The 27,814-nt window shown below is 40.6% G+C and overlaps 1 long non-coding RNA gene across 1 annotated transcript; it reads right to left on the bottom strand.

Moving 5' to 3' along the window:
* Positions 1–1,536: 1,536 nt before the first annotated feature.
* Positions 1,537–27,588, bottom strand: LOC121083766. The gene is made up of 7 exons (XR_005826478.1): positions 27,471–27,588; positions 21,344–21,382; positions 20,506–20,571; positions 13,576–16,630; positions 4,673–4,834; positions 3,308–3,401; positions 1,537–1,684 (listed from the first exon to the last, which is right to left on the bottom strand). It is a non-coding gene; the product is annotated as an uncharacterized LOC121083766 (long non-coding RNA).
* Positions 27,589–27,814: the final 226 nt, after the last annotated feature.

Genomic DNA, 27,814 nt, shown 5'->3' on the forward strand with positions numbered 1-27,814 from the left:
CGGGCTTGCCAGACGTGTCACATCAATGCAGATTCCCTGCACTACCCACTTCAACCACCCACTGAAACTGTATTTAGAATTAAATTGCTTTCTACTATCTTTGCCCTTACAGAGGATCTACCAAGTTTCTAGCAGCTGCCCTGAAGTCACCCAGCTGGTTTTTAAAGTGTGCAGGGGACAGCAGCCCTGGGCTTGACAGCACACAAGTGATGCTGGAATGCTGGAAAACTTTTTCCCTTGTTTCCTTCCCCGCCCCCGCCCCACACCCCCACACCCCCCCCTTTTTCTAATTGGCTTCCAAGAAAGTCCCTTGCTGAGCTGTCTTGTTCTCTGCCAGCCTGATGAACCCCTGCGCAGAGTCCTCTCTTGCAATAATCTTGTAATGTTATCAACAGCAGAGAGAGAATGAAAATCATGCCCTCATGGTCATCAGAAACCAGGATTTACCGACATGAAATTTTAGCAGCTTACATTTTCAAAAGCTTGTGTGTAGGACTTATTCATAGGAGTAAGTACAAATGCAAAGCAAAACCAGCAGGGCTTCTTTAAAGTCCAAGCAAGTACTTCCACCCAGCAAACTACCTACCAAGCAAATAAAATAATTGCAGTGATTTCCACAATAACAATAATAATGTCTGCCAACTAAGTGGAAATCTGCTGATGGTAATGCTGTGAGCAAATATCAACCCAGCCCCCTACTCCCATCCTTTCCACAGAATAAGAATAGTCATATATATGTGTATATATATATATGATCATATTACAGACAGTTCTCTGCAGCCTTTTTATTGATTCAAATGCACCCAGCTGCTGGTATGTTTTGCAGACCAGAGACCAGATGCTTGCATCTACCACTGCTAAAGGGGATACTTCTCCATGCACAGCTCAGAAAGGCAGGCTTATTTTTTCCTTACTTGAAAGAAAAAAACATATTTTTTTAAAATCATAATAGCAATATAACAAAGCCAAAATTCTGTACAAACTCTAAGGTATCCATTAGCAATACCATATAATGCTGGACTAGACTGTTGAAGGGGAAAGCTTATTTTTTAATTTGAAAGAAAACATAGCTGTTAAAAGCACACCAGCTGCATGAATTCAAGTATATTTTTTAACATTTAACATCTGTTTCATTAAATAATCCATAGTGAAGAGGAATGACCGGTAAATTCAGGCTATTTATGTCAGTTCTCTGACATGAAAATACTTCCTGGTCCAGCATTCAGAGGCTGTACTTACCTTCACAGCACTATAAGGTAACTAGCAAAATACACAGCCTTAAGTTAATCGGGACAGTCCTGATTCTTTTTCTCATCTGCTGGAACAAACTCAACATACTAGTGACATACTAGAAGCAAAGAGGGTCTAAGAGGTAGAAGGAAAAAACACTGTCTTTGGAAAAGTTCAGTCTGGCAAACCCTCTGCAGGGTAGTGCCAAAATGGGTGCCAGAGAGTTTGTTGCATGCTGGATTTCCTTGGGAAAAAGACATACACATGCTTCCATACCACCATCCAGAAACTGTTTCTCATCTGGGAACGTTACATTGCTAAACATTTCCTGCAGGTGCTGAAAGACTCCTGCCTGATGTGCTGTTTCAAATGGCAGCAGGTCTTGTATGTGTACGTTATTGCTGTGATACAGTCCTTCAAATCCATGGAATATGCTCGTGTTGAACTTCAAATCCTTTGAATGCATTTTATTAATAAATAGAAAGCCATAACTCACAAAACTTTTATTCTTCTGTTCCACAGACAGCATTGATTGCAATAAGCAGCCTTTTTACTTAAACCACCAACGAACCTTGAGTCCTTAAAGCATGATAATTAAAATCACAAGAAGACAGCCATCTAGGACTAGAGGCTTATTGGAGGATTCATTTTAAGAAATCCATTTGCTGAGAATAGACTTTCTTTTCTGTTCAGATATAATTTATAACATTCTGATGTATTTTCTTCAGAAGTGGTCACAAAGTAATCTAGACTAACAATATAGGACTGGTAAAGTGCTTATTCTGACATCCCTCTATTATTTCTCGTGTTTCCAGAGTTTCCCCCTGATCTTCAGGGAGATGTATTACTCCTACACTACTTCATACAATAGAGATAAAATACAGAAAGGTAACCGATATGCTTTAAGGTAGGCAGCCAGTGAATCCTACAGAAATTCAAGGAGCTACACCAATACCCGAAATTAAGTACGAACTGGGTTTTTTTTTCCTTGCTGAAAGCTGACGCGTTGTGAGCAGTGCTCCTCTCTGCTAGACATGACTCTACTCCCCAGTTCAGAAGAAAAAACCCCACACATTTAAATGTAAATAGTTGCAAATGTTAAACAAATGAGTGTTAATGACTATTTCTTGCTGCCTATATATTTGCACAAGTAAGAGCCCACCATAAATATTAGTGTATCCGGAAGCCTATAGGCTTAAAATGTTGCAGTAAAAAAACAGAAGTGCCAACACTGTTGAATCAAACAGTTCTTAAAATAACCTCTTTCAAACGGAACTTGGAGACAACTCTGAAAGTTTTAAGCATATTCTCTGCCAAAACTACTGAAACCAGCAATTAAGCACACAAAGAGAAAAATAACTATTTCATCTTTGATTAAATCCAGTGTTATCTACAGAAGAAACTGAAGACCGTATGCAGGCATATGCACTTATGGCTTATATATGCACATATATTTGGCTTATATAGGTGGCTGTCCAGAGACACCTTTATGACAATTACCAACAAACCCTCCTCCAAAAAAAAAACCCCAATTTTGCCTCACCAAAATTACTCTGATTGCATGGCAGTTGTATTGGTCAGACAAGCTTAGTGACAGGTGTTGTGGTAAATAAAGGACTTCTGTAACACAGAAAATTTATGTCCTCATCTGCTTTTGTCTGAAATGACCATTAAAGCTGGCTGAACGGCCTCTGTGTCCTGAAACACAACACCTGGGACTTTGCACCTATGGAGCTAGGAAGCCTTACACCTTACGCCAGCTGCAGTGCTGGGCTCCTGCCTGGCCTCACCGCCTCGCAGGGAAATCACAGCTTTGGACTGTGCTGGCACATGCTGGACACTCAGCATCTCTGTATTAGAAGATGTTTTTTTTTTAAAAAAATAAATAATTAACTACCTGCATCTTAGTCACTCATTTAATAAAAAAACTAAGGAAATGAAAAGTAAGTGTATACGGTTCCTTCCCTTGCCTTCTCTGGATTCTTGTTTTCTCAAACTTCTTCAAGAATTTTGAGGTTAATATAAACAAAAAGTGGTACAGAGAAAACCAACTATATTCATACGAACTGAAACGTACCTTTTTGGCAATGTGGAAGTGCCCCCAAATATTTGCACATTTCTTCAAGTGTCCTTCCAGTGTGCAGCCGCAGAACATGATTTCCCTGAAAAGGCTGGTAAGAAGCAGAGTGACGGCAGTGTATTAGGAAGATACAGATACCAGTATTGAATGGAAGTAAAATACTTTCACAAAGAAGTTTTAACAAAAATAGAAATAACACTTGAAAAATTATATAATCTCCTCTGAAGATTTGAAGTTGAGAGAAAACACATTTTCCTTTGAAAAAAAGGAAAGCAAACTGAAAACCTATTTATAGAAAATTCACGATCAACTCTAGTTAATAGAAGTATAAGGCTGGAGATGTTAAATCACTGCTGAGGTTCTTCCTGGAACCTTTCATTCAGACCTAACTACCCAAATATCAGAGGATTTTCAGAATCATTCCTCGAATGACAGGAAAAATTACACAGAACTCTCAGCAACTGCATCACGAAAACATATTTCAAGACTACTGAAAGATAATTACATAAATGTAGCAACCTCTCGGGGGACCAGGAGCCCCTCCATGCAGACCACCAGCTGATACCATCACATCCCACCTCGTAGTCCTGTCCACAATGGTGCAGCACTGCACCAGCCCTAGGGCCCCTTTTCCTGTGCCCTCTGGAGCAAGCGTGTCCTGATGCTCATGTCCTGATCCTGCTGGAAGTGTCTCTCCTTTGTAGGGAGAACATGGAGATTGCATCTTCCGCCTGCCCCACCAACAGCCCCAGCCCTGTGGCTCACCATGTCTCCCACAGCTCTTCTCTTACTCCTTTCTCATTCTTTGACTTACTTGGGCACTGGTTTTTATAATAGACACTTTTATTGTATGATCAACATTATTTTTCCTCCTTCGTGTTCTCCCTTCGTCAGTGCTTTCCAGTACAGTTTTCTTAACTCACATATGTAACCACATTGCTGAATTTTTGTTTTCTTCTAATAAAGCGATCTTGTCATAATTCAGTTTGTTGAGCTGTCTGTCTAACTAGAGCTGTCTCTCTCAACCTGGCAAGTGTTCTATCTCTAGATGATTTTCTCAACACATATTGGAATTTTCAGAAAGCGGAGAAATGTAGTAATAGAAATCCCTGCTATGTTTCCTTTTCCCCAAAGCATTACATTTGGCCCTTTCAATATTTTCTTGGTCAATGAATCACCAATCATAAAACAATTCTAATTTCTCTTTTAACTTGCTCTTTCCCTCCTCCACACGACAGCACGGAGTACACCGTATGCTTGCTAGTTTTCAGACTTTCTCTCTAAAGCCAAAAAAAGCCTTCAGGATCAGTGTAAATCTGGATCTAGCAAGAAAGTGAGGATGCAATTCTCCAAGATGGTTACCTGTGCTGCCACTCCTACTGCTGGGCTCAGATGAAGCCCCTTTCCCCTCCTGCTATTGCTTTTGAGGTCTCCCCTAGTTTCTTCTCCACAGGTTGACCTCACAGGATGCCAGCGCTTCTGCTCATGCCTCTGTTGCCCATTCAAAGAGAGGTTTCTGACTTTCTGTGCCAGGCAAAAAAAAATAATAAAAAATTTAAAAAAAGTCAATATTTCAGCCATGATAAGGAGTAAAAAGTTTTGCAATGCAACTTTCTGGATAGACACCCCCAGATCTTCTCTCACTATACCCTTTACCATTTCTAGCAGTTTTCTGACCACCCTCTCCCCAGATCACCTGCGGGAGGGAAAGTCTGCTTTCCCAACCCATTTTAACTAAAAACATCACACAGAGAATAAAGAAGTGGCGGTGCGGCCTTTCCAAATCCTGCTTGCCTTCCTCTCCCCACGGGAACAACAGAGCAGCATGGGTGTGCCTCCGCAAGGCAGGAATTTCCCGTGTTTATCTTCTTCTGCAGGGGAGCAATAGCTTCTCGGGGAGCACCAACTCCTGTGCCAGCAGCATTTGCCGTGCAGCTCTCTGGCTTTTTTGAACTACAGTTTCAGGAGGAGCCCTGTTCAAAGCTAACTTCCCTCTATCACAAAGGTTCCCTTCGATGCAGACCAAGCACAGCAGGCGGTGATGTTTCTCATTTTATGCTTTCAGGAATTTCTACAGTTTTAGCATTTTTAAAACAGATGTTAAGCTGGTTTTTGTTGGTGGTTTTTGTTGTTTTTTTTAGCTGTGAAAATGTCTTTAAATCTCCTGAACATGCACCATTTGACCTCCTGAGCTCAATAATGTAATGGCATAAGCACTCAATTACGAAGTCAACAGACAGTTTAGATGAAGTGTCAATGGGTTGCAGGCAACAAGCTGACATAAATTCTAAAAAAATTAGCTTTTTAAAAAACCTTAATTCCTTCTTTACTTCAATTTTCTTCCAGGGCACTCTGAAAGATCTCTTTTGAACCTTTTCACTTGGCTCTTTTAAGCTATTTCAGCAGGATGAGCAGTAGCTTATAGGTATAGCAATGAAATACTGAGCAAACATATGTAAAAACATTGCATAAGAATGTTTCCTAAAATGGACTTTTCAGAAAATCAATACCTTTTCACTATGGCAGATCACCCAGCAACATCAGTAAAAGAATTTTACTAAAACAGCTATAGCAAAAGAATAAAACCTAACCACCAACACTGAAAGTAATTATATTTATTACGAACCCATAGGACCTCTTCAAGCGACACAGCATTATCACAAGGCTATGCAACTCCGTGGAGCCCCATTCAGATCTCAGCTTTATCTTCATGCAGTTCCATCTTTGTATACTCAAAATACAATAACAGTAAAAAAGCAAACCAAAAACCTAATTCTCAGAAATTCAGCAATTTTTGTTTTACGCAGACAAAGCGTCATTGTGGGCGTTTGATTACCCTAAAAACATCGTCAAAGCTGTGTAACCGCTGGGAGCTGCTGCAGGTTCTCACAGCTCTAGATCCAGAGGACACTGCAGTTTGCAAATGCTCCTGTGCAGATAATTTCATAGTAAACATCCAACATTCCACATTATCTGAACTTGAAGTGGAAATACTGATGAATCAACATGTTCTTCATTAATTTTATTTTAATCCTGGTATTACACTGATCCTTGGGGAAGGGAAATCTTTTTTCAGTGACTTCAGCAGCAGCAGTGGTGGAGCACCTGTTGGTGTTTTTATGAGAGATACTGCCTGCAACTTTTCAAGTAAAGAGTTGAGGTCTCCCTTTAAAAACAAGTATTACAGATTAGCCTTCTTTCTTTCTGAGGCATAGAAGTTTTTTACAATGAAACTTAAGGCTCTAAGGCTCTTTCCTGTAATATATGTCAGTAAAAGAAAATATAAGCCAGTAAAGTTGCTCATGTAAGCATTCAGGATTTAAGGAATTACTTAAACGATCAGTGCACGGAATTATTAACCTTGGAGAATTAAAATGTGCCACTATGCGATGAATCACAAGCAGCAGTCATTTCAGATTTGAAGGAATGATTTTATACATACAACTGAAATATTATTAAAACAATAGGCAATTGTGTTGCATCTACAGAAAATTTGACCAGACTTTTAGACCTTTACAAAACCTTTGCAACAGCTTTTGTTTGGTATATTCATACACCAGTTACCTCTTGACAATGGCACAGACTTACGAAGATTATACTCTAGTATTTATCTTCAAGTAAAGGAACAGCCTAGTAAAATTAGAAGTTTTTAGGTTTTATTTCTTTGCAATATTCTGCTGTACTGGGAGCATTAAGAGGATCAACATGAGTAAGTAAAATTTTGCTCATGCATGGCTTATTGCATGAAAGCAATAGTGACAAAACCAGCCCTGATACCAGACTAATCTGGGCACAGGTTATCTGTGTATGTCAGGTATTTAACGGTACATTTTATAATAGAAAAGGCTTAGAAATTTTTTAACATTTTCCCTCTGAGACAGGTCACAGGAATGTTCACTGTTTAAACCAGCTGGAACATTGATACCATGAGATTAAATAAAACATAGAAAGGATAAAAGATTACCATATATTAAAAGCAAATCCCCAAACACAGCTCCCCAAAAAACCCAGAACTAAAAACCAAAGAGCAGAAATGAGAGCAATGAGAGGTATTTTGTCAACTCACTGAAGTGTTCTACCACTTCAGGTAGAACTACCACCCTCCTCGGTGCCCTTTTGTGTGTCACTGATACTGTGTGTCCTCATAAATTTATTTTCCATTGATACCCTGCTTAATTTATTAGTCCCAATCTGTCATTGTCCATTAGGAATTCAGGAGATCTTCAGGTTCTCTTAAAGTGGTCACTTGGCCATCAGATAATATCAAACCATCATTACCATATCATTTATCAGATATGTTTTTTTTTTTAGCTTTTCCTAAATTGTTCAGCTCCTGAGTCTTCTGGATGTTGATGAATATAAGATGTGCATTATATTGCTAATGTTAACACATGTTGTCTGTGTCCTACCTACACAATTAATTATAAACCCACATGCAGACACTGTTTTTGCTATCTGCATGGAGCTGGCTAACAGCTCCTATACAAATGATTATTAAACAACACATTAAAAAAATATGTAGCTTCTCACTGGCTGTATTCAAACAATAATCCATTTGCATATTCTTAGTAATTGAAACATAACAAGCCGACTTTGAAAATAAAGTTCAGATCTCTTTTTCCTTCTGATGAAAGATCTTTCTGAATGAGCAATTTAAATTTTTTTCAACCCATTCTATTGAACATAAGATAGATAGACCTAAACAGCACAAAACCTGGGCTTCATCTAGAGTCTAGTAGAGTGCCTATCTGTCCCTAAGGCCTGTGAAAGCTCTGTTAGGAATGGAGGTAAATTATTATTTGGAATTAGCCCTGAGTCCCACTGCTGTTCTGTCCTGTCTCTCAGAGCACCCTGGAATGTATGCTTAAAAGGATACAGGAACAGGCTCAGTGAAGAAAATTCCTTCATCCCACCAGTGCCCCAGTCATTATTTTCTCTGCTAACAGCAGGGAGAGCTGCCACTAAAAAGCTCACATGATAGCCACTTTCTAAAACAGCAATTTCCTTATCAAGAAATAATTTCCTCTTTATAAAACCCCTTTACTACTTCTGAGGAACAAAATTGTGCTCTGGGAGGACTACCGAAACACATTAGGGGACTGTTGCGACAGGAACCTACACGTTACTTTTGATCCATCCCCTCCGTGAGCAGTATCAACACTACTCTTTTGAAACAGGTCATTGGAGGGGAAAAAAATCCCAACCCAAATCCAATCAAACCAAACAAAAAACCCCACCGTACAAGGAAGACAAGCTCTCAACTGGTCACTCTAGCTCTCACCTGGCTGCTGAGACTTCGCTAACAGTTTTCATGTGAGGACAAAAGGAGGCAGACTTGAAGAAAGATGTTTTTTTAAGGAGAAGGGTTTCACAGGACACCGTGGGGCAATCCAAAGTACGTATTAAAATACGAGTTGGTGACATGGAGGGTGTACATTGATTCTCCCTTTTTGGTTTGTTTTCTTTCTGCTTCCCCTATGTCCATAAAACAATTTCTTTCTTCAACTCTCCTCTTTCTCACCAGGCACTTCCGTCCTGGAAGCCAGCTCCTTGATTTCTGTGTGCTTTCACCTGCCTGCCTTCCCACTTTCTCCCCTGTCTCTGTCCCCTTTCACACTGAAGCCAGAAATGGACACGGCCCCAGTAACCGCCCAGCATCCACAGGCTCGCACCCCGCACCCTCTCTGCTTACTGCCTGGCAGGCATTTATGGCACAGTTTGTTTCTTTAGCAGTAACTGGATTCAGACCAGCGCACCTTGCCCGTTGCCATTACCGAGATCCCCCGGAGTCTCTAGCTAGCTAAAGGTAATTCTTTTCATTAGCTCAAAAGACCAGTGCTTACTCCCCGTGGTTAGGAAGCAACTTTCCTTATGGGCAAATTATTCCAAGTTGTCCAATGCATAATTAAAGCAGAATGATCATTGCCACGTTAACCGTGGATAAGCAGGTCAAATACTAAATGAGGTAATTTCATTCTCCCATTTCCTAATTTCATTTTTATTCTGCTGAAACAGGTCCAACGGAGTGGATGATACATGTAGCTTTACACCGAATCTATAACTGAGTGCACCAAAGCTACAATTTGCCATGAAGAACATGACAACAGCACAAACTAATCTACTGATGCAAAGAAGCCTGGCCACGACAGCACCCATGGACACACGACAGAGCTAGTACCTCAGTGTGAGGCCTCGGAAACCTTTTACAGGTAAAAAGGAGTAAGGCTGCTAGAGTTTTCATATGACATAGACACAAAATTTTGACTGTTAAGACTGACAAAATTTTGACACGGAGCTGTCATCCCAAACAGCCTCTTCTCACACCAGCCTTCTTTTTCTAAAGCCTTTTTGCTTCCTTGTTTACTTCCTTGCCACTATTGCTGAACTTTCCTGCTTTTAACTCTCTTCCTTCAAGAGTGATAGCCCAATACTATCATACATTTCCATCACAAACTTTGTGATATAATTACTGCTAATTTCTCATGCTTTTTTTTCTTGTCTTGATCTTTGATGCCACTTGCAAAGCAACTGTAACCAGAGAAGAATGCAAAAGTAAAGAGAAGTTTTGGTAAGTCCATTGAAGACTTCCCTGGGAATCACAGTGCTGACCTGGGTGCACATCACGACACTAGTTACACTATTATCCTCCAGGTACTTATAGATGTGCAAGGGCTCCAGCCCTCCAAAATGCCTTACAGAGCCTGTGCAAAACCTTTCAACACAGCCAGGAACAGAAGGACGCAGCAGCCCCATGGCTTCCCGAGCCAGCAGAAGCGGTGATGCGGGGCACCCGCGCACCTGTCGCAGCAAGCAGCTGGAGCAGCCATCCAGTCGGAAAGGGTATTCATAGTTTGAATCACAAGTGAAGTGCTTCACTTTCCTCTGAAACCATCAGGGATGCTCAAACCCGGCCTAAATGTCTAGCTCTCTTCTCTGCTGCCGCTATTTTGAGGGCTCTGCTATCTTTTGCATAAATCTGCATGGAAGCAAAACCTCCCTTACCTACTGCTTCAGCTCAGCCGACATCAGGTCGCCTTTATATCTAACTTATTCTCGTGTTTCTGTGAAGGAAAGCCAGAGAATGAGGAGAGTGGATGCGTGTCTATTGTTGAAATACACATGCAGGTGGACAGAGACAAGTCAGGGCTTCTTTTCCTTGTGGAGGAGGTCACAGTCCGTCTGGCACCACTTGACATCTCACGGATGTTACTAAGAAGTCTCATTGACACACGATTTCAGGATGACACAACTCACTACCAATAAGTTGGCAGCACCAGGAAATAATCAGGATTTGGGAGCAGGCTATGTCAGTGACAGCCTTCCTAAATTTCCCTGTTTCAGCCCAGAGATGCCAAGCTTTAGGAGTGCTAACATGCATCCGTGACACACAATGCTGCAAAGCGGGGTAGCTGCTCTAAGAGAGGTCTCAAAAACTTCTATCACAGCTTTATATCCAACTTTATTGGTTCTACCTTTTAGCAAATCTACCTAGCTCAAGCTGAAACATTTCTACTAATTCCACCTCTGAGGCCCTTCCTCTCTCTATTAGATGCGGAGAGGAAGAATTGCAAATGATTAACAGAAATCTGCAATAACATCAACACAAACCTATTGGTGAGATTATAGTGTTGGCCTATACATAAGGACATGGGGACTGTATGCCACTGCTCAAGGATGGCAATAGTGAGCAGAAAAGGGTAGTTTAAACTCACCTACTAAAAATTTGCCTGATGCCAGACTGAAGAAAGGCTGATGAAACAAATCCTTAACTCCTGAACAGATGTTCTCGGAGTTGTATGCTCTGCAGTACATGAGGAAAACTCATGTCCCGTATTGAACAGGACTGGGTTCTGCTTAAGAGTCATATGTCTTTGAGCCAACACAGACTAAAAGGCACCCAGACGGGTAGTCTGGCATTAGACCAGAAAGAAGAGGTTTTGTGTGAAACTGGGAGAATAAGGACGGAAAATAAGTACAGAAAGACAATCTTGTCTTGGCATAGAGCACTGAGTAATAATGTGCGCTTTACAAGCACACAGCATCATTTTTTTCTTACCTTTCACTGGCTACCATTGCCCACAGTTAGCCACACCTATAAACAAAACCCATGAAGACGAAAAAGTATAAAGAGAAAGAAAGATAAAATGTTCATTCTCACTCCACCCCCCACCCCCACCCCCCCAGTCACACACCTTCAACTGGAAGGGGTGATTTTGGCACACCGGCACACTGCTAACAGCAAGCTCTTTTGCTGCCTGGTCAAGTGACAGAGCAGTTCACATCCCCCAGACCCAGCATCCCTGCCTCATCAGGCAGGAACAGTGTAAGGAAACTACCTGGAAATCACACACTGGGGCCACCTTCCACTCAGTAGCTATTTTCACACTCTATAAATGAGGGCTCCTGGCTATCTAGGTACAAACCATTCCCACCAGCCCTCCTCCTGACTGAACACCATGTATCTTTTAATTCCAATATTCCTATTCTCTGTATAGAAATATGTGATTCTGTATATACATCAGGGATTTGGGCCAACACGTACTTCAGACTTTTGCTTGCAGTAACAGGTAATACACAAACCCAACTCTTGGCCAAATTTTCCAGACTGAACAAATGTGACAGGGGAACCGCTGGTGCAGAATGAATGCAAATCAGGATGCCAGTTTATTTTCCAGCCAGTTCTGCACATAACTAGAATCTAATCCAGTTATGGTAAATATTCAAAATCTTGAAGGAAGGGTGAAACATATGTAAATTGCCATTGTGATTTTTTTTAAAGTAAACCAGAATCCAGCAAATCCATCTCGTTTCATTATTCTCTGCAGCAGAGAAGAAAATTCTGTTGCCAAGAGCAAATTAAAAATAATAATACTAGCAACACATATTTTACAAACGTATTCTGCTTCTTAAAAAATAAAGTCCCTGGATGCTATAGAAGCCAATAAATTATTGTACAGGCTTTATGCAAAAGCATCTCAGCACAAAGTAGATTATCTGCTCACATGTAAAAAAATTAAACCGTGCCACTTCAAATATGAGCACACCGCTGTCGGTGTGTCCTACACTTTTAATGACATTTTAGAAGCAAGCATTGATGACTCTGCAAAAGTCATGTCTGCTGCCAGAGCTGTCAGTTTACATAAACACCTAGTGAGGAAACCAATATTAATGGCTTAAGTTCCTCCGTAGCCTGGAGCTACGTTTGGTTGTGAAGACAGGATAAGCAGGAACGCCAGGCGCTCTGCCCTGCTCCCCCGCCAGCCTGTGACGCAGCCTTCAGAAGAGTGCCATACACTGATGCCAGGGCACGCCTGGCTCTTCTGTCAAGGTTTTTCAAAGCAAACTTGTTGACCGGCAAATGAAAGCTAAATGGCTGTCTAGCCAAAATTACGCTATGCTGCTGAAGGCATTTTTAACAGAGGAAGTGCTGAAAGCTCACTTTTCTTTTTTATGCAGCTTTGTATATTGAGTCAAGTGACAACACAATTTATGCATTCAAATGGAAATACAGAACATGTACTAAATAAAGCCGTATTAAGGCTTTGGTTTTGCACATTATTTACTCTAACTAGTTTTTAGCCAAAAAAATTATGCCGCTAGATACAGGAGAAGATCAAAAGCATAAGTTTGCCTTCAGAAAAGTTCATAGAAACGATACAAAATATTTTATGTTAACATGAGTCAGTAGCCATTTGGTTCCAGAAAAAAAAAGCCAAGGTTGTTTCACTGCGAGACACAGATTTAAAATCCTCTCAAATGCTGGTTGGTTTTGTTTTGCTTTGTTTTTAAATTTCATGATGCTTTATGAGCAACTCAGTATTTTGTTAGAGAAAACAAGGTGATGTCTAGAAATCTAAATGATTTCAAAAGCACAGTGAGAACAATACAGTGTCACTCCTGAGCCTTTTCTTGTAGAAAAAATACATCTTCTTCTTGGCACCCCATTACACTGAAAACAGAATGGTGAGACCCTCACTGACACATGCACCTACAGAGCAACTGCCTTTGTCTGATGCATTTTTCTGCATTGCCCTTGCTTCACACTTCCTCAGTTCTTGTCCAAAACCTGCAGAAGTCAAAAGACAGGCTCTCAATAGTTCTACTGGTGCCTCTCAGGCTCCTAACTTTATAATCTGATTTAGTATCCCACACTATCCACTATTAAACAACACAAATTGTTACCACTTGACTTAATATTCAAGAAACTGACAACTTATCCCCATAATCGATATTGATAAATACGTAGAACAAATAACAACACTCACCTTTTTTAGCTGTGTGTTTATCAGAAGCAGAACATACATCACAGCAGAAAGAAGCTTCTTTGCTTTGAGAAGTGGTACTCAAGTAGAATATTTGTGGCTGTTGTCTTGTGAACTACAGGTAAGCCTCCTTGTTTGTATAGCAAACTTCATCTGCTTTCAAGAGTCATAAATTGAAAGGTTACAGGGTTTAAGCCATTTCCGAGTTATGATATGTCTACCAGGCAGCAACAGCTGGGCAATAAAATTCTAGCCATAAATGTTTCTGAAAGCGGTAAGTTCATGGCCAAAGCCATAACTATGGTAACATCAATTGATGTCAAAAATGCAATCTAGCTGCATAGTTCCCTTTAATACAAAATGATATCTTACATTGCAAGGTACTTACCAGCAGCCTCCAGGTTAAATAAGACGGGTTAAGGTCGGGTGGGATGGCCCTGAAAGGCTTCGTCAAGTCAGCCTGAGATTTGTGGCCTCCTCCGAGCCTCCAGCGTTCCCTGATTTCATCCCCATCCTATCGAACACTCTCAATATCACTTTAGACTGGATATTGAAATCACTTAGTAGCAATAAAAAAGAGAAGTGCTGCAGAATTGAATCCCATTTTGCTCAGCACACATCTCTAAACTATTACCAGTGTGAAATGAAATCTAATGTCTCCCTTAGCAATCCCATCTTCTTTGTCCTTTTGTTTTTCTAGGAGCGTTATGATACACTAAATCCACTTGGACACACAATAGTTCACGGGTTGTACCACAGATTTCAAGAAAAGATTTCCAAATTTATGTAGCCAGGTTGCTTTTCAACCATCACGCTCTCATGGAAAAAGCCGTTAATAAAGGTAAAAAGAAACAATGCAAATATCTCAGATAAAACACAAAGTTACACAAAATGGTTAGAAAATGGAGAATGGTGAAGTTATCTTAATAAAATAATTTTATCTTGTCTAATGTTCAGAGCGCTCATGCTAGTCTGACTTTATGGGAAGACAGACAAAACCCTTTGCTATCATTTCACAAGTCCAATTCTTATTATTATTTCATGTAATATTAAAATGAAGTAACCTCCTGTTAGGCTTAGCATATAGGCACAACGCGCAGTCTCCCTCTCTATTGCTAGGAGTTTACGTTCTCTTTCCCCATTGGATTCTTAATTACTGCAGTTTGATTTACAGATAAGATGGCAATAATGAAGCAACGGTTATTCGTGACCCACTTCCTTTTCCTTATCTTAGCTCTTATGCTAGTAGGAAATGGAAAATGTGACTGATTCTCTGCGGTTTCATCTAATGCCCTCTTCAGGAACACGGGCTCTACGGTTGTTCGAAGGGTGTAGGGACAACCCAAGTGCCTTGCTTTCCGTGGGGAAAACAGGGCAGCAGCAGTGGGCCCGTGCTATTGGGGACACAGCCTCTTAGCACTGCCAAACGCTTTCTGATTTTCAGTTTTGTTTTTCTGTTGTTCATGATGCTCTCTCGCCTCAACCACATCTTCCATAGCACTGGAAGTTTTGCTGAAATAAAGTACAAGGCAGGTGACTGATCTGCGGAGCCAACAACTGAGTGAGTGATGAATTTGCAGGGCAAGTGAGGATACAGCATGCCCCAAGGAGGAGTTTTGGGGGAGGATTACTGGTTGTCAATTATTGAGAACAGATGTAGCTTATAGAGCTTGGGCGGAAAGCTCATCTGATTGCTTTTGGCCAAGTTTAGATGATGGCTAGTCAACAAAATGCGATGCCCAAGAGACTGTGAAACTAAACCCTCCGGAAACATGTCCAAAGAATAAACCAAGTGTAAGGCAATACTGTACTAATAAATCAGCTGAGCTTCTTAACAGTAACAGAGTCAGATATGCGTGTAACGATTCTGTTTAAACTATCTGAGGAGACTGTCAAGGCTGTTCTATCACAATAATATACATAATTACTTGTATTAAATACAATGATGGAAGCCTCTAGTTTTCCTCAAATTTAATAAATGCTATTACTTTTTGTTTTAATGAAGATAGCAGTCTCTTTAGATAGCTGCATGTCACAGTGTCTTCTTGGATAGCATTTTTAACTCCTCACTATTATTTCTGGAGTACACTAGTTCCAAAAATGTCATGAAGACAGGATCTGGCATGGCAAGTCCTTGATGCAGCTTATCAGAATTACAGACTGATGTTATAAAGTAAAAACTCCTAAATAAAAATAAAACAGTGTTGGAAAAGAAGCTTGCTAAATATCTGCACTGGTACTCTTGGGCAGTCAATAGGAATGGTATATAAAATACAGAAGTATACAAAATCAGCAAAATGCAAGCTACAGATGGATGCTAATTAAAATATGTATCTACTCTACAGAATACAACAGTGTAAATTTATTGCCTATTATGAGGTGATTAATTACTTCATGGTAGGATCGGTATGTAGGTTTTCTCCATATGACTTCAAAAAGAACATGTCAATCAGTGCTAGACCAGAATATGAAGCTATAGCTCACATTAAATAGCATCTCGTGGTGTGGAGTAAGATAATATTTGGCATGAATAAGAGTATCACAATGTGCCCTTTCATTCATTTTCGAAGTTCAGCAGAAACCTACTGGAAGTTGTACTTTTACTTTTTTATTTTTCATCTGCAAAATATAATTGCTGCTAAAATCAAAACACTTGACCCAGTTGCCCAAAAATATTTTGGATGTGGAAAATGGATAACTTCAAAACTGTGTATTCCATTTCTCCCACTTCCACAATCAATTGGCATAAGGCATGATTTAAGTGAAAACATACATTAAATGTTGGAAATTGAATATACTGGACAATTTGACACTGAACACCCAGAATCACCAGCAGTCAGGAGTAAAGCTATACTCACTGGGGGGAAACTCCTAGCTAAAAACCTAGGGAAGTAACAGCCTACACGACACACAACCTGCTGTAGAAGCACCCATCTCAGACATGGCAGCCCTTCCTCTGCCCATTTTTCAGCCTGGACTTCACCTTTGATTCTCCATATCCCAGGTGACAATGGAGTTTTTCTCTTCCCCGAGATGGCTTCCCTCTTTCCACTATTTTCTGTAAAGAAACGAGAAAGTCAAGAAAATGAAAACAAGTGCCAAAAAAAGAAGAAAAAGAGTTCTTATTTTCTAGGCCCAACATAGATTGCAGGATGTAAAGTAAATGTTTGTTCTTACTTTTCCCTGATTAGACTTGAATTACTAGTATTAATAACCACTGCAATTTGCAGTTAGTTCCCTGGAAAGAAATTTCATGCAAAAGTCGTTCATCTTTCTTTAGTTCATCTGTTTCCATAGTCACTGGAAACAGAAGAATAAAAGCTCTCAGGATTCCTTGGGTGACGAACAGATGGGTGGAAGGACAGGTAGAAGAGTGCCTTTCTGAAGTGCAGGTGTAGGGTTCATAACTACACCAGTTCTCTCCCTTCTCCCAGACCATATTTCCAGGAGACAGATGTTATAGCTTAATGTATGGGGTTTTTTTCCCTTTTATTCACACATGTATATCTGAGCGAAAGCCTCTTTTTGCCACTTATATGAGCAGTAATACTCCCATTGCAAACAAAGGTGAAAAGCTCTTTAAATGGAATAATATCATCTCATCAGGTACAAAAGTTTGCCCCAGCACTAAAAGAGATAACTATTGATGCTTCCTCTCAAAGTTCTTGCTATTTGTGTCTCTAAGTCAAGTTATATGGTAGCCAACCATTTTATATCAGTTACAGGTTAGGTAAGTTATAACAGCATCCTGATGTCAAAATCAAATTTTATTTCATGAGACATTGCTTCTTAAAAGTACCTTCTACACATAAATGTAAAGCAAGACTATTAGTGTGGCTCTTAGAACATAATGAAGGATGTTCATGATTTTTCTCTTAATTATGCTTTTTCACTATCATTCTGTGGCAGCACAATTCCCTTTTCAACCACAAACCATGTTCATGGCATACATATAATGCAATAAAATTGACACAGATAAGAGCAATGGGTCACATTATTCTGTGCGATTGAATCAGTAGTCAATGCAACTGCAGAGAATTTGTAATTCAGCAAGCCTGTTTCAGAAGATTTCGAAAGATCCCATTGCCTCAGATAAATTATAAACCAAACAGCAATAAACTATACAATTACAGAATACACGTTTTCTATGAAATGACAAGTGAGCTTCTCTTTATCTGCTGATTAAATAAGACACCACTGGCCCATGTTAACCGGGCCAGTGTTGATTGCTATTCAGTACATGTGCCTCTTCATGCAATTATTCTGATCTAGAAAAAAAAAAAAAAAAAAGAAGCATAATTTCTCAGATTAATGCTAATATTGGGTGGGTCACCATTAGCCAGCTGCTGCTGATACAAACCCTAACAAAGGAGGACACGGCACAGCATGGAAGTACCCACATTACAAAAGAGTTTGGCCCCTTAGAAGAAGTTGAGGATCAAAAATCTTATCTCAGAAACCCTCCCGGCCCCTGTAGCACATCCAGTTGTATTTCATTAGATAGTGGAATGATGTACGTGGAAGGGTCTCTAGCTCTGGAGAAAGGCAGAAATGTGCTGGAAGACTGAACTGAGCAGCACAAGGTGATTGTCTGAGGAAGGTGGCCATGAAAAAGCTTTAACCTTGGAACGTTAACAGCAAAACTTGCAAACATAAAAAAAAATAAATTGTTTTTGGGTCTTTTTCTCCCCAAAATAGCTCTTTAACATTATAATTAAAAGCTCTGTAGCCTTGATGGTGAGAAAATGCGAATTTCTGTAACGGTCACCCCAACAAGGACAAATGAGTCTAACACAAAGGGAATGTTTACAGAGCTTCTCTAATATGGGTTGCAGTCTGGGTAGATGAGATGGAATGGAGCCTCACAGTTTCCAAAGTTCAGCTTTTTTTTTAAGGTGTGAAGTCTCTGAATAAAACAAGACCTAAAAGAAAAATCAAAAGCTAAAGATTCATGGGACACAAGCATATAAAAAGTAGAAATTTAGGCAAAGTGCATATGTATACACATTCAATCTAGTCACAATTACATCTTATATGTCAGAATGCATTTCCTTATCATGACAAATTAACTGACAGTTCATTATGACTTCATACCATAACTAGTTACACTTCTTCAAAAAGTTATTTTTTTGGGTTCAGCCTGCTTTTTATGCTCCATGCACAATAATTTCTATGTGGTGCACCCTTGCTTTCTTTACCAAATCACTTTGACATAAAGCCATTGAAATGGGGGCTACGATCAAGAGCCTTGTTTTACTGGCTGTGGTTTGCATTTACATGACAGGCATTTGACTGCTTAGGCAAGAGAGAACTGTTGTTTGAATTCAGTAATATAAAGACTTTTTCTTTGAAAAATGGGTCTTCTGGACCAGAGGATTCTATTAAAGAGAGAAACGTGGGGGAGAAAAATAAGAATTAAAATTTATTTCACGCTATTGGAATTTTCCTTGTCCTGCACATCTAATTACAATGTAGTATCTTGTTCTGTACACAAATGTTAACAACTTCACTTTTTTTTCCAATCTGAATAATTTCACATCGATCTGAAGAAGTAATATCCACATGGGGATTGGCTTAAAGCAATGAAGGAAGCTTTTACCAAATGTTGTCCAGGAAAAGCTGATGTTTTGAATATATTTGGCAGATAGGCGCAGCACTGAACCAGGTATTTCACCTACCACATGGTGCAGCCTACAGAGACAAGCCAGATGTTTAGCACTATCTCTGAGACCCTAGCATCTATGGGGAATTTTGCAATTATTTGGAAAAAAAATTATTTTAAAAAAATCCAATACATCAGCAGCACATAGCTTGTCATAGCATATGTACAACCTAAAGTTTTTGAGAACATCAGATATTTCATTTATAAAGAAAGAGGGTTTTAAAAAGCACTCACACAGTTCAGCTTTAAAAAGCACAGTCTTTGTGGTTCTAAAATAGGTTGGGCCAGTGTAGCCCAACTATTTCTGAATAATAGCAGGTCGTTATTAAAACGAGAAGAACGGTAACACCAGACACATTACAAAAGAGATTGTCAGATGTAAGCGCCCATAAGAATAATGTGTGGGGTCTTGCATGTTCAAGAATAACTCCCACAGAATAAGATGAGGAATGTGGGGTTGGACTTCTTACGCTCTTATGCTTTTTTGTTCCGTGTGAAGACAATAGCTCTGGGGTTTTAAAGTGTGGACTTATTTTTCAGCAAGCTGAAGATACCTGCAGTTTTAAAAGGTCACTGGAGTTGGTTGTTCATTAGTCTTCAGCCATCTTTTAAACAGACAAAAGCCAAATCATTAGCATTGTAAATTGGTCTACGATGCCATCAGCATATAAAGATAAAAGCTCTGACCCTGATACTGGTTGGCCACCATTTCGCAGTTACACTATTTCCAACAGCACTAGAAAACCAACTATTCTTTACACATATACTACCTGCTAGTCTACAATTTCCTGTAATTATTTATGTATTTATATTATTTATATATATATATAAAATAATGCTAACATTAACCTAGCCTACCTTGCATGAACACCAGGCTGGGAGGGAGGCTCACAGAATTAGTGCTGTCTTTGGTGTGCTGAATAGTGTAATGCTTTCATGGTCTGAAAAAACACCAGTGAAAACGACATCCAGGTTCTCTCCAGTTTCTCCTATAATATTTTCTCCTAAAATATAGATCCCATTAGACAAGATAACATTTCTATTCCAGGCAACATGAAAGCTCAAACCTGATGACGTGAAACCAGGGGACAACAACTGCAATACCACTTCTGAGATCCAGGCTGCACATAAAGCCATACCTGCAGACAATACGGGGCATTTGTGCAGGCTATAAATGAATACAGAATCTGAGCTACTTCTTTTGCAGATGAGACTAGCTGTAGTCTTCTCTTAATCAGTCAAATAAAGCAGGCTGAGCCACCCAGACCTACCCAGTTGAATATGCTTAGAGCAAGCGGGCGGTTCTTGCTGAATTCAAGCCGTGGCACCAGCCATCACTGAAAAACAGAAAAAAACAGAAAACCTAAGAAATGTTGGGGGTGGGTTTTTTTTTGGAGGGGTGGGGAGTGGAAGAGAGAAGCAGAAACAGCTTTACTATTGGTTTATCATTGCACTGTTATGACTACAAACTTATTTATACCGGCTAGCTATAGGGTGCCTTTCAGTCCGCTGGCAAACTTAACAGCTGTGGGGTTATTATGGAGAGCACACATCTCTCCACAGGGACTCAGTACCACACCGCTCTATTTTAAGTATGATATAATGGAAAATAGACCCACGAACTGAAATGGCCTGTAGCTGTTAACCTCAGAAAGCAGCTTTAAAAATAATGTATTTGTTATTGTAGTTGTTAATAGTTTCCAAAAAGATGACTCCTAGGACTGCAAGAGCTCAGTGACCTCCCATACGTACATCCTTCTCGGAGGTTAAACAGGAATCGTTCATGAGCACACAGTTGAGAGAAGAATTACCTAATGAAGTGCTCTTGCCTGAGCACATCCAGCTCACAGCACTTTCTTGTGAACATAAAAATGGAGCTTTTAATATGAAAACCTGGTTTTGTTTGAAGCTTGGAAATGTTTATGGGAAATTCTGCCTCTAGGCTCTGAGACATGCACATGCATAAATGCACAGAGCATCCTTCACATTTACATCATTGTGGTCTCAAGGGGGAAAAGGTCTGAAAAACAAATCTGTTTTTACAACGGGACTGAAATGAAATTATCCAAGTTAGGACATCTTAGTAACAGTGACAGCAAAGATACTTACCAAGGCAGGCTTAGTTTAAATCCACTCTGTTGATGGACTCTTCAAGAAGCAAGAAACAAAAGTAAAAAGCATGCATTCCAAAGTTAACACTGCAGAACTCTGCAATGAACACTCATTTAGTGACGAGAAAAGAGGGCATTAGACAGTGACATTTCTTTTGGGAACTGGAGAGAATGAGTGATGGTGAAGTGATTATATTATGGACAGTGTCACATCCACGGTAGCTAATTTGATGATAAATTCAGTTACCAACACATGACAACTCCACAGTGTATGAAGATATTAAATAGGAATTCTCCTGAAAACCTCAGCTGAAATTTCAGGTGTGACTCATTTGACTTTAACAGTGATTTTTTCAGACCATATCTTAGAACAAGGCAGACATTTTTTTAAAAGTTTCATTAAACTTTTGGAGTTGTTTTTGTGTACAGTGAAAGCTCTCTTTTCTTTTCATAGGTGGTATTTCAATAGAATATCAATAACGGGCAAAAGTTAAGTTCAGTCATAAGAACCACTGCCCACTAAAAGCACTCGCCTCTTACACAAAAGAGTTCCAAAAGCTAAAATAACAACGGGTATAACTATATTTTTGAGTCAGCTAACTGGTTGAATTATTCTGAAGTGTGCACAAGACAGAACAAGAGGGAATGATGAACAAAGTCACTGACTCAAGAGGAGGAATGAGGAAGAAAAGGTCTGTAAGGAAATGCACGTGCAACAACAGGCTTATGCTTTCTCATTTTTAGGTTTTTTTTTTTTTAGTCTGTGAGGTTGTTGGTATCATTAGGTGTTTGCAGTTTTCAAACCCAACCTGACCTGGCAAACCTTAGGGTTGATACTCTGGTCCCTGTTGAGGTGGACTGAAGGGCGGGAAGGAGTGGCAGGTGAAGAGCTGGGATGCAAAAAGAGGGACAAATACAAACAAACCTGGTGTTGGGAGTCACCAAGGCAGCCAGGTGGGAATGTTCAGATGGGAAGCGCTAGCGATGGGAGCTTCGAGGGCCCAGAGGATGTCTGAAGCTGGGTGAGGGACCAAATGAGTGATTTCTGATGGGGTATGGAGATGACAAGCAACAAAATGTCACATGGAAAGGCGAAGAGAATGGGATGCTAGATGCAGAGCAGTAAGGCCAGGGCTTGTTGGGTAAATAGGATGGGACTGGGATTTACTCGTGGAGATGATGACCACCAAGTGCTGCTGCTTATTCCTATAGCTCAGTGGAGGGGAGAGAAGGATGTGGGTGACTCAGAGGTTCCCTGCTACTGACGGTCTCTCCACATGGCACGATAAGCTGTTCTACAGTTTGCTCATCAAAGGCCTAGCTAATTTCACACCATATGTGAAACAACCCATTAGGGTTTTCCTTTGAAAAGTTGGAATATGCCATAATCACAGATGTCTCTGCGGGCTTCTTCAGACACCTTATGTATTACTATTGCCTCTTACTCTACGACGATAGCCCGTTTTGCCAATATTATCTGCCTCATTCAGTGCTAGAATGGCACTGATCTGGGATAGCTGTCGGGTGGAAGGGGATTGCCTATAAAATCCTAGTTCCACCTGCAGAAGGGGTTGGAAACGATACATGGGCAAAGAAACTGAAGAAAGGCAATTGCAGCTGCCCTGGAGAATACGATTCATGCTCTGCAACTGATCTCTCATGTGATGCTAAAGTACACATAGAAAAAAAAAAGAAAACAAAACAAAAACAAGACACAAAAAAACCCTATTTGTGTGTTTCTCATCCTCCAGCAGCCTGACTCCTAGTCTGACTGTCAGATTCTCAAAAGTACATCTCAAGGGCATAGTGAACCACTACGGTCTGCTGTTCTGCCTTTCTGCATGACATGAGCCACAGAATTTCACCCAGTCCATTTCTGTATCTATACAGAACATGGTCTGATTGAACTAACAAAATCCAACATCTTTGATCGTATAACTGCCAGTCTTCACCTTGGAAGCGTAATCAGATTGGATTGCCTACCAATATTTAGAAAATTAGCAAGGAAAGATTCTGTTAAGCAATGCTTACATATTTAGATTTGTATTTTTGGAACTTCTTGTTTGTTATTGAGCTCTTGAGAATATGTAAGATCTGAGCAGGCAAACACATTATCTTCTGCATCTTGTCCCTACTATTCAACAGGAAAAAAAATAACAACAGAAACCCTCTCACAAACAGTTACCGAATAGAAGATTCATACAGGATTGACTATGCTCAAATCACGAGAATGAAATACAAAGACAAAAGAGGCATTGACTCAGTATTATTATTAGATTAGAAAAAGGAAAGGAAATACTTCAAACCTATCTGTTAAGCAATGCTGTTTGGGAATGCTTTCCTTTCTTTTCTAATTGCTTCCCCATTGGGAGGAGGGTGGAATGCATGTGTTGATTTTACTACGTTTCCTTGTAAAAGAGCTGTTTAACTTTTAAGTAACACTGAAACACAAATAACCTCACTCAATTTACATACAAACTACTCTGGCAAGCCAAGGGCCTTCCCTTGGCAATAGCTGAAGCAACACAGGCTGTGTCTGAAGCATTTCAGCTGGCCTGCTCCTTCAGCGCCGCGCAGACACTCCACATTTGGCAGCAAACGAGGATATGGTTACTTACAATAAAGTTGAGGAGAAAATTCAGTCAAATCTGAGACTTTAAGAGTCCAGTCCCAACATCCTTAACAGTTTGCTTCAGCAATGCACTTAGGTATTGATGACAGCGAGGGAAATTGCTAGTGTTTGTTATTCACCTTCTCTCAGGTCTGTGAACTGAAAAAAAGGAAAAATATTTATGGGTGGATAGTCAGTTTCCGTCAAAAAACTGAATCTGATTACAGTTTGGTTTTACTTTTGATAGGTTTCTCACAGAAAATGCCTCTTCTTTTTTTTCTTAATCACAGAATCATTTAGGTTGGAAAAGACTCTTAAGATCGAGTCCAACTACTTCTCCCAGTCTTCCTGTTCTTCTTCCTCCTGTTCCTTCTCTCCTCCCTCTCTTTTTCTTCCAACTTTTATTTCTTCTATTCTTTTTTAAACACTTCCTCCTGATTTTGTTCATTCTTATCTTTTACCTTCCTGTGTTCTTCCCCCTGTTCCTCTTTCCCCATCTCCTCGTCATCTATTTCCTCCTCATTTTCTTCAAACTCCTCTTCCTCCTCCATTTGCTTCCTGTTGTCTTCTCCTCCTCCTCCTCTCCACTCAGGGACCCTAACTCTGCATAGAAGCTTTTTTTTTACACTATTTACAGAATTTTGTACGCAATTACTTTGAAAGCCTTCTTCCATCACAGCATGGCTGCCTCTTTAAAACACTTAGTACATTTCTCTTTCTCTCTTAGTTGTTGCTGATGGTAAGTCAGCTGCAGACTGAACACTGCAGGCCAGACTGCCTGTTCCTGGGAATCCCCTCGGCAGAGAACAAACCAGCTTCACTCTTCTCTGACCACAGGCCTGTACACTCCAGGAAGGGCTACCAGCCTGCCTGGCAGGCAGAAGACCCCCCCACCAGCCCCCACTGCTCAGCCGCTGCACGTTCGCCAAGCGGGAGAGCCAAAGCCCTGTCAAGCGCATTCCCTAAACACCAGAAGTGGGGGAATACAACTTTCTGGTTCATTAACTGTCACGCTTACCCAGGAACTATTTTGTTCAATATTTAATCCTAGAGCTCTTTTAGCAGCTTGTTTGAGGGAAGGAAGGGGGGAGGGGAGGGAAGGAAAGGAAGGGGGAATGGGAAGGGGAAGAGGGAAGGGGAAGGAAGAAAAAATCACCAGCATAGATACAACTAGCTAAGACCTCCCATCACAACCACCACCACTCAGCACCAGCTTTGAGTCATCAAACCTTTTTGTTCTCCCTCACTCATTCCACTCATGTTTAGTACTTCTACATCAAATAAAGCAGATTCAAAAGGAGTGATTGGCAAATACTTTTTTCTCAAGTAGCCCAATGATTCGAGTGCCATTTTGAATGGTGCAAGCTCTCTTTTGCCTTAGTTAAACTACACGCATGCATTAAAGCAACCCGTTCAGTGAAGCACGAGGAAAGCCTCATTCTTTCTCTGCAGATTTGGGGCAGGGGTGGGGGAAGAAAAAAAGATACAAAGAAAGGGCTTAGACACGTACTCCAGGGAAGGCTGTTGATCCCACTAACATGTAAGTACCAGGAGTCAGGCAGCCTAATGTTGGTCATAGAGAGCCTAAATCTCTTTCTTGCAGCCCAAGCCCCTCATCTCAAGCGTGCCCCTTCCAAGGTATCCAATTCAGAGTGTCTAGCTCACAGGTATGATCAAACCTACAGGTAACAAACGTTCCTGTGGCACCATATATAAACGTAACACCTTATTAACTCTTATTAACTCACACTTTCCAAGAGCCTTTTGTGGAGAAACGTAAAGGCTGGAAGCATCCGGGTCTCTCTGAAAGCAGCACAAATGTGCCCCCTTCCCAGTGAGACATGTTGTTCCTGCAGGCAATGTTTCCTCAGCAGCACTATGGAAAGGAGCAGCTGCCATTGTCACTATGCATCACCCACTTTAACAAATACTAGGCAACCACTGCCAGGATTAATTCCTCTCCTGACTGTCCTAACATGTACAATGGTTCTTCTTGAGCAGCATTTTCTACTTATCCCTACTTTTTGCTACAGAAGCCATGTCTACACAAGAAAAGGGGTTGTATGCAAGAATGAATAGGCTCTGATTTATGTATATCATATCAGGCAGACTTTCAGAGGCTCCTCCTGGGTCAGCATGCTCTATTAGTCTCCAAATGTCATGAAAAGGTATTTAAATTAACAGTCAGGAGAGCATGGATTAACAAGCAGAGAAACACATGGATAACAGAGCAGCTGCTGCAATCACGGTAAATACTGCACACCCATGTCTCCACTGACCCTCTCTTTAACAGCGGTTGGGAAATGTGCAAGCACACTTATTTGGGATGGGAACTGTGGATGCCAGTTGGACCTACTTTGCTCTTCCTACCTTGCACTCAACTATTTTTGATGACTTTGAGGCCACTGACACGCATGGCAGGACCTTAAGGCCTCAGCTCCAGGGCTACCAGCGCAGCCTCTTCACCACCAGGCTCAGGATGAAGCTGCACAAGCTGGGACACACCAGACTCACAGCTCTTCCTGTTCCTCATTCCTTCTTTACACCTCTCTTGTGTCTGTCCTTGCCCCTGGATGCCCTCTGGGGGTTTCTGTCTGACCCTGTTGGGGGTTGATTCTACTCACTGAGTTAACAGAAAAGACCCACAGCAACAGAAAACAAAAAACAAAACAAGAACAAAAAAAAAAAGTGAAAAAAAAAAAGAAAAATAAAAAAGGAAAAAAGGAAAAAAAAAAGAAAAAAATTAAAAAATGCAGATATAGTCTGCCTTAAGGGGATTAGTCCGTCCTCACGGCAGAAACTTCACCCCTGCTTCCCCACCTTTCCTTCCCTCCCAAGCACAGCGTCATTCCCCAAGCTTGCCCTCCAGAGCTGTGCCCTGCACAGCTGTGGGTCTCTCTTGCTTCATGTGTGGTAGCCCTTGCGTCCACATGAGGCAGCTGCTGGGTTTAGTTCTTTCTGGTGGATATAGATTGCAATGTAGTTCCCTGCCTGTGCTTTAATTTCTGCTGTCACAAAGTGCTGCTGCTCTCCCTCATTCCTCCACAAATCCTTACTCTCGACTACATCATCATCTTAATCCAAAGCTTTCTTCCAGTTTTTGCAATATTGCAAAAAAAAAAAAAATGCTCTTCCACAGAACACAAAAATATAAAGCAAAGTTACAGCAGAAGGCTTGTAGCAATATTTTTAGATTGACAGAAAGGCTCTTGTGCCTTTAGGTTGAAATCCAGGATAGCACTCACAATTTGGTTTTCTACGTGTTCCCACTGAGCTGTCTAAATTCTTGCTAGCAGGAGTCGAAAGCAACAGTTAAAGGTACTTGTGGTACAGTTAAAGGTGTATTAGAGTGGATAGGCTGGGCAGCTGCTGAGCATCTACTGGGCACTGAAGACCAGCAGGCAGCCTCCTCCTGCACCTTGGCAATGCTCAGTCCCTCCCCACATGCTGCAGGTCCCATCACCTTCCACCACCAAGCTGCCAGCACACCCCAGTCCACAGCAGGAGTACTCACATTTATTTTATTTCCAGGCATCACGCTTGTAATCGTTAGCTACTATCACTAACTGATTACACACTGAGCAGTTCCAAAAATACCAGTCTGGGGGTGACAACTTTCCGTCATGTGAAATCTGACAGCTAAAAAAAAAAAAAAAAAGATGCACGCACACATGCAGGCATTTCATAGCTTTTAAATATTAGCACCAACAATTATTTCTGCTTCACTTCTTACATATTTTTGCGAGTTTTAATTATTTAGAATTCAGCCTGCTCAAAGACTGATTTTATTTTTGATATTTACTTTTTAACTGTCACAGCCTCGAACATGCTGCAACTCCTAACTTACTGAGGATGTGT

The sequence above is a fragment of the Falco naumanni genome, chromosome 1 (assembly GCF_017639655.2).
Source record: "Falco naumanni isolate bFalNau1 chromosome 1, bFalNau1.pat, whole genome shotgun sequence".
Classification (NCBI taxonomy): domain Eukaryota; kingdom Metazoa; phylum Chordata; class Aves; order Falconiformes; family Falconidae; genus Falco; species Falco naumanni.